The sequence below is a fragment of the Sorex araneus genome, chromosome 4 (genome assembly GCF_027595985.1).
Source record: "Sorex araneus isolate mSorAra2 chromosome 4, mSorAra2.pri, whole genome shotgun sequence".
Lineage (NCBI taxonomy): Eukaryota > Metazoa > Chordata > Mammalia > Eulipotyphla > Soricidae > Sorex > Sorex araneus.
This window is the reverse complement of record NC_073305.1, coordinates 113,191,544-113,198,908: the sequence shown is the minus strand read 5'-3', so window position 1 is coordinate 113,198,908 and position 7,365 is coordinate 113,191,544. Positions and strand designations below refer to the sequence as shown.

Here is a 7,365-nt window from a genome sequence, read left to right as displayed (position 1 = left end):
ATTTCTAGTTTTCTGTGCTTCAGAAGCTAACTTAATATCAGTGCAAATGCTTTTTTCATGTTCTAAAAATGGTTAAATTTGTTCTGCAATAAGATTCTTGCAGACATCACTCTCATTCTTTAGATTACAGAAATTTTTAGCTAAGCTTCTATTGACATAGAAGATACTTTACTGAAAATCACTTGTTTTGACAGTTTTCAACTCCTTATGAAATCTTGTTAGCAATTAGTCGGGAATTTTACATTTACATATTAGAACCTACTAAACATTGAGTCTATAACTCTAGGATCTAATTTGGCTTTAGAATTTAGATTTCTCAATGTCTAAGTATAAAGCTCCACTGCTACTATTTGGTTATCCACCCTATACTGTATTATTCAACATACAAATTTTGAGAGAGGCAAATAATAGCATGTATTCAGGCTAAGAATATGAGTCAAAACATTTCCTGTAGTTTCAAGTACATGAGTTGATATACATTTTCTCAGCTTTGGTTTCAGTATCATTGGGAAAATGTGAACAGAACTTTTACTTTAGCTTATTATTTTAATACTCTAAACATAAGTGCATTAAACTCTTGAGAGACATAAGATAATATAAATGGGAAAGAGAAGATAAACTTTATGTGATTGAACTTCAGAGATGGACTCCAAATTCCTAACTAAATATTTATGAGAATTTCAATATGTAGTAATAATGGAGATATAATGGGCAAAGTATCCTTTTTATACTTGCTGTGCTCTCACACCAACTGCAGAATCAGTAATTTTAAACCAAACAACATTAAATAAAAACCAAGTTAAGTCAAGTAGAATTGTTTTTTTCTTATCAAGGCTATGATGAAATGACCATAAGTATTTTATCAAAGAATAGTCATGTTGTGGCAGAATTGAATATCGTAGTTTGTTGAATAATATTAGAAAGAAAGTATATTGCATGTGAAAATACCTGCTTCTCATTCCTTTAGGGGCAGGAATACATCCATAACGTGCTACATTAAAAAGGAAAAAAGGAGTCTTCAAGGCTACCAAACTTACATTAGAGGTTGAGTAGTAGTCTATTTCTCCTACACAAGTGACCAAAAAAAAGAAGAACCCAGATAAATTCGGAGCTGCTGAGAGTGAAATGGACCCTCTGTGCCTAAAGACTTTGAATCTAGAGACCTAACACATTCGGGCATCCAGCACAGCTTCTTATAGCAATGCACTGGGACTGTGAACTGGGCTATAACACTGTGCTGCCCTGGGGTGGATCTTTCCTCCCCACCCCATCTTCCTGCATGGAAAATGGCAGCGGCAGCAACATCCACATGGCAGGAGCCATCTTCTAAGACTCCTAACCCAGAGGTATATGATTTTTACAGTTGGGGCTCCTAGGGAATCATGGGAAGTGGGTGTAACCGGCACGCCCTAGGCCCAGATAAATTCGGAGCTGCTGAGAGTGAAACGGACCCTCTGCACCTAAAGACTTTGATTCCAGAGACTTCTTGCCCCAATGCACTGGGACTGTGAGCTGGGCTATGCGATTTCTGGCAGAATTTTCCCTGGACTTTATACAGAAATCCAAAACCGCGACTTAACATCTATAATTGTCAGCAATGTGAAACGGTTCCTTTTTAACAGGTCTGACTTGGGGGAGAAACTCCAAATAATAACAGTGAGTTTTTGTTGAAATATTGAAGGTTATTAAAGTAGCAGCCATTTCTCTGGACTGTGAACTAAGCAACAGTCCCACGCCGGCCGAGAAGAGGAAATATCCCTCTTTCCTGGTTGTTTCCCATTTTCAGGGAGAAACGCAGCGTCGCATCCACCATACTATGAGGTGCGGGAAGAGGGATGAGGGGGAAAAAAAAAAGAGGAAAAGGAAAAAGAAAAAAAGAGTCATGTACTTGGAGCAGTGGGGCTACATATCTCTTCATTCTCAGCAGTGGAAAACTATCAAATGCTTCCTTGGAAAGGGCTGTCTTTATTGGGGGGAAACTCCAATAACAATAGTGAGTTTTGTGTTGAAATATGGAACGTAATCAAGGTAAAGAGAAAATGAAGTGAAATTCATCAGTTATACAGTTGAGGGTGGGGGCGGGGGCTGGGGGTATACTGGGGTTTTTGGTGGTGGAATATGGGCACTGGTGAAGGGATGGGTGTTTGAATATTGTATAACTGAGACATAAACCTGAGAACTTTGTAACTTTCCACATGGTGATTCAATAAAAATTAAAAAAAAAATAAAAAAAGAAGAAATAGCGTTACAAAAAGATTGTTATTGTTATGAGAACTTATATAAAATTATCTTAGAATGAATGAATTATAAAAATTAAATACTGCTCTGGTTAAACTACTTGCAAGAATTATAGGATCTTCTGGGGTCCAAGAGTTGCTATTAAATGGAGTTGCTTCAAATTCTAAACCAGATAAATCCCAATGATAGTTTCTACTGCAATCTCCACTTCAGTAAACCACTCTCCGCAATGACAACCTGTTCTCAATTTCAATTGTTACATGAAATTTTAACAATGAAAAACAAATTTTTGTAAATTATAAGCAAGTTTATTTTATAAATAGTTTAATAGCACTTGCTTTGTGCCATTTTGATCACTTAAATTTATTAGTTAATTGAATCTCTATAGTACCCTATGTGAGAAACACTTATAATTTAAACTCATTTTACAAATAAGAAATCAAAATCACATACAGTATTTGTCTATACTCAAAACCGAGAAATTGGTAATCCTGAGACTCTGAGATTAGGATCTGGTTTTTGATAGCTATATCAAACTATTTGGAAAACAGGAAATGAGGGGCAAGTGTGGTCTCACACATATTGGAGAATATAATGTTGCAAACCATGCCAAGTAGACAGAAAAAAAAGGTCTCTTAGGACTCTTTTTTAGAATCTTTAGGACTATGGTCTTTCAGAAATTGTTCTTTGCCAAAACATAGAAACATTGATTCAAAAAGATATATGCACACCTATGGTCATTGGAGTGTTTAGTACAAAAGATAGGACATGGAAAGAATACAAATGACTAGTGACAAATGAGTGGATAAACAAGTTGTTCTATATATACTTCTTGGCATCTATCTCCAAAAGTATTTAAGTTGAAAAGATTAATTTTTAAGGATATATGCACACCTATGTTCATCACAGCATTTAGCACAATAACCAAGATATGGAAACAACACAAATGCCCAACTATAGATGAATACATCAAGAAGTTGTGGTATGCATGGGGCCAGGGTGATAGCACAGTAGGTAGGACATTTGCCTTCCACATGGCACACCGGGACTTAATCCCCTGCCATAAGGTCCCCTGAGCACTGCCAGGAGAAATCCCTGAGTGCAGAGCAGGAGTAACCCATGAGCACTTCACAGTGTGGCCCAAAAACCAAGAAAAAAATGAAGTTGTGGTATACAAGGAAGGAAATGGGGGAATCAGGATTGAATGTGAAGATGAAGGGCACTGGGTTACTGATAGAGTGAAGTGTGCATGTTAAGCCAGGAAATGGTACTGAACTATGTCATGCAAGAAACCCTCCTTTAACAGTACTGTAAACTACAATGACCCTTGCCCCTATGTTATCTTCATACCACCTCTTCTTAATCCCACCATTTTTTCCCTTCAATTCAATTGCCTTTTCATTCCTGTAATGTGTCATTAAGAGTTTTACCATATTGGGGCTGGAGCGATAGCACAGTGGGTAAGGCATTTGCCTTGCACATGGCCAACCTGGGTTCGATTCCCAGCATCCCATAAATTCCCCTGAGCACTTCCAGGGGTAATTCCTGAGTGCAGAGCCAGGAGTAACCCCTGTGCATCGCCGTGTGTGATCCAAAAAGAAAAATTAATTAGTTAATAAAAAAAAGTTTTACTACCTTGATATCTTCCATTTTCTTAGCTTGTTATTCTATATACTACAGATAAGTGGTAAACCTAGTATTTGTCCTCCTTTGTTTAATCTGCCTGCTAAAAGAGATATTTCCAATATCACCGATATCTTGTCACATTCTGTGCATATTTGCATGCTTTTAATCACAGACAAATGTTAAAAACATGTGACACAGTGTTTTTTTAAAGTAGTGAATCACCATGAGGTACAGTTACTGGCTTACAAACTTTCGTGCTTGTTTTTCAGTCATACAATGATTGAGTACCCATCCCTCCACCAGTGCCCATTTTTCACCACCAACGGTCCCAGGATCCCTCCCACCACGACCACCCCCTCCCCCACAACCCACCCTTCTCTGCAACAGGGCATTCCCTTTTGCTCCCTCTCTCCTTTTGAGTATTGTGGTTTGCAATAGCGGCATTGAGAGACTATCATTTTCGGTCTATAATCTACTTTTGGCGTGCATCTTTCAATCCTAATAGGTCCTCCTAACATCCTTTACTTGGTGTTCCCTTCTCTATCTGAACTGCCTTTTCCTCTCACATGTAAGGCCAGTTTCTAAGCCGTGGAGCAGTCCTCCTGGTCCTTATCTCTACTGCTCTCTGGTGTTAGTCTCCCATTCTGTTACTTTATATTCCACAGATGAGTGCAATATTTCTATGCCTGTCCCTCTCTTTCTGACTCATTTCACTTAATGTGGTGCTTTCCATGTTGATCCACCTATGTGCAAATTTCATGACTTCATCTTTTCTAACAGCTGCATAGTATTCCATCATGTAGATGTATCAAAGTTTCTTTAAGCAGTCATCTATTGTCAGGCTCTCTGTTTTTTCCCAGATTTTGGCTATTGTAATCAGTGTAGCAATGAACATACAAGTGCAGATGTCATTTCTGCTATACTTTTTTGCCTCTCCTGGATATATTCCCAGGAGTGGTATTGCTGGGTCAAATGGGAGCTCAGTTTCTAATATTTTGAGAATTGTCCATACTGTTTTCCAAAAGGGCCGAACCAGTCGGCATTCCCACCAGCAGTGAAAGAGAGTCCCTTTCTCTCCACATCCATGCCAACATGTGTTGCTTTTGTTCTTTTGGATGTAGGCCAGTCTCTGTGGTGTGAAATGATATCTCATTGTTGTTTTGATCTGCATCTCCCTGATGATTAGCATGTAGAGCATTTTCTCATGTGCCTTTTAGCCATTCAGATTTCTTCCTTGAGAAAGTTTCTATTCATTTCATCACCCCATTTTTTATGGGGCTGAATGTTTTCTTCTTGTGGAGTTCAACCAGTTGCTGAATATCTTTTTTTTCCTAAAATACTTTATTCTCTTATCATCTGTTTTGTGGAACTCTTCTTTTTTTCTCCTTATCTCATAAGCTTTTGCTTATAAACCTCTATTTCTGGCTTCTATTCATGATTTTAAAATATGCTATGAGTGATCTTTCTGGACCCTTGTCTTCTTTTCTACACAAGTTATTTTCTCACATGATTGCCAAGAATGAAATAATGTTCCTCTTCAAATTGCTATATTGAGGCTCTAATTCCCAGTGTAATTGTATTTCCAGAATAGGACTTCAGAAGAAAATAAAGGTAGGATACAAAGCTAATAGGACTATGTTCTTATAAGAAGCAGAAAAGATTTCCCTCTCTCTCTTTCCTTCCTATTACACACATGCACACACATTCTCACTCTCTCTCCTATATAAAGTAGATTCTAGTGAGATAAAAATTCTATGCCTGTCAGGGATTATCAAAAACATTTTAAAGGGTCTTAAACATATTTTGCTGAAATGTTTAATTTTTAATTAAATTTTTATGAACTTGGATTAACTTTAGGTTTGTTTACAGTGTAATAAAAGAACACCAAGATATCTTCAATTCTCAGCAAAAAAAAAAAAACCTATACAACTTCATAGAAGGTGAATGCTCTATAATCTCTGTGTATGTTGATGTATTTATTTAGCTCTGCCCCTCAGTACTGAGGCTTCATTCTGTCAGTTCCTAGATTGGCTACTAATGGTCAGAGCTGAGTCATTTCCCAGGAACTGACATGCCCCAAAAGGAAGCTGCTTTGCCCAAGAATATGTAGTGTTGGCACAGAAGATCCCATTCAAAGACTAATTTCTGGAGTATAAAGATCTTGTCCCATCATCTCAATTTGGGATATCTCTGAAAGACCATCAGCTCTACTGATCCTTATGTATAGGTAACTGTATAGCTTTTCTTCTCTGCTTATTTCTAATTTCCTTCAATCCCAACTTCACTACTTCATCATTTCCAAAACCATGCAGACAATTAATATACATACAAATTTCCATTTCAGATTCTGTCCCAGGAAAAATCTATCTGTGATAAAATTATTTATTTGTTACCATAGCACAGAAATTATTGGGCTGTGGAAACATTCAATTTTACATTATTTTATCTAGGTTACAAAACAAAAATTTTCTCTGTAATTAGACATATATATCAAAAGAATAAAAAACCAAAATCTCTAAACAAATAATCATACCTACCAGGAGGTATTTTGAGGCAGATATGTCTATTTTTAATCTTTGCTTATGACTTCTAGAAAATGGCTACAGTCTGCTCACCTGTTTAAATTTCCAAGAATTTATGAACAAAATATTGCATGTTTTGTATTAGGAATTTTAAGTACATGTAGATAATTTTTCTGAGAATCTGCTATAGTATGACTGTAATATTGTGATTTATAAAAAGTATATTTTTTCAATAAAGTTTAGGGCCTTAGGGTAGATGCCAAGAAGTGGAAGTGCTAGATTATGTGGAAATTCAATTCTCATTTTTTTTAGGAGAGTCCGTGTTGTTTACCAAAATGGTTGACCATTCCCACGAGCTAAGAGTTTCTTCTCCCCTATATCCACAGCAACACTGGTTTTTATTATTTTTCTTGTGTCTATGTGGTGTCATTTACTGAAAAAAATACAAACAATATTGATTGACTTGTGTATGTCAAACCATCCATGCATCCCTATGATGAGTTCCACTTCATAATGGTGTATGATCTTTTTCATGAATTGTTGGATTTGATTTGCTAGTATTTTGTTGATGGTCTTCACATTTATTTTCATCAGGGATATTGGTCTGTAATTCTCATTTCTTTTTGTCTTGTCTCTGCTTTTTGTATCAGAGTAAAGTTTGCTTTATAGAAGCTGCTTGGGAGTATTTCTGTTTCTTTTATTTCCTGAACAAGCCTGAAAAGTTTTGGCAGTAGCTGTTCCTTAAAAGTTTGGATAAACTCATTATTAAGCTCATCTGGGCCTGAAGTTTTTTTTCTGGGAAGACTTTTGATTACCATTTCAATTTCTCAATAGGGATAGACCTGTTCAGGTGTTCCATATCTTCTTGGTTAAGCCATGGAGGATTAGAGGAATCCAAGAATTTACCCATTTTTTTTCTAGGCTCTCTCATTTTGAGGCATAAAGATTTTCAAAGTAATCTGATGATCCTTTTTACTTC

The 7,365-nt window shown here is 36.6% G+C and overlaps 1 non-coding gene across 1 annotated transcript; it reads left to right on the top strand.

The window, feature by feature from the left end:
• The first annotated feature begins 932 nt into the window (after positions 1-932).
• On the top strand, positions 933-1,074 carry LOC129404746 (small nucleolar RNA U109). Its single transcript, XR_008630102.1, has one exon. It is a non-coding gene; the product is annotated as a small nucleolar RNA U109 (small nucleolar RNA).
• The last annotated feature ends 6,291 nt before the right edge of the window (positions 1,075-7,365 follow it).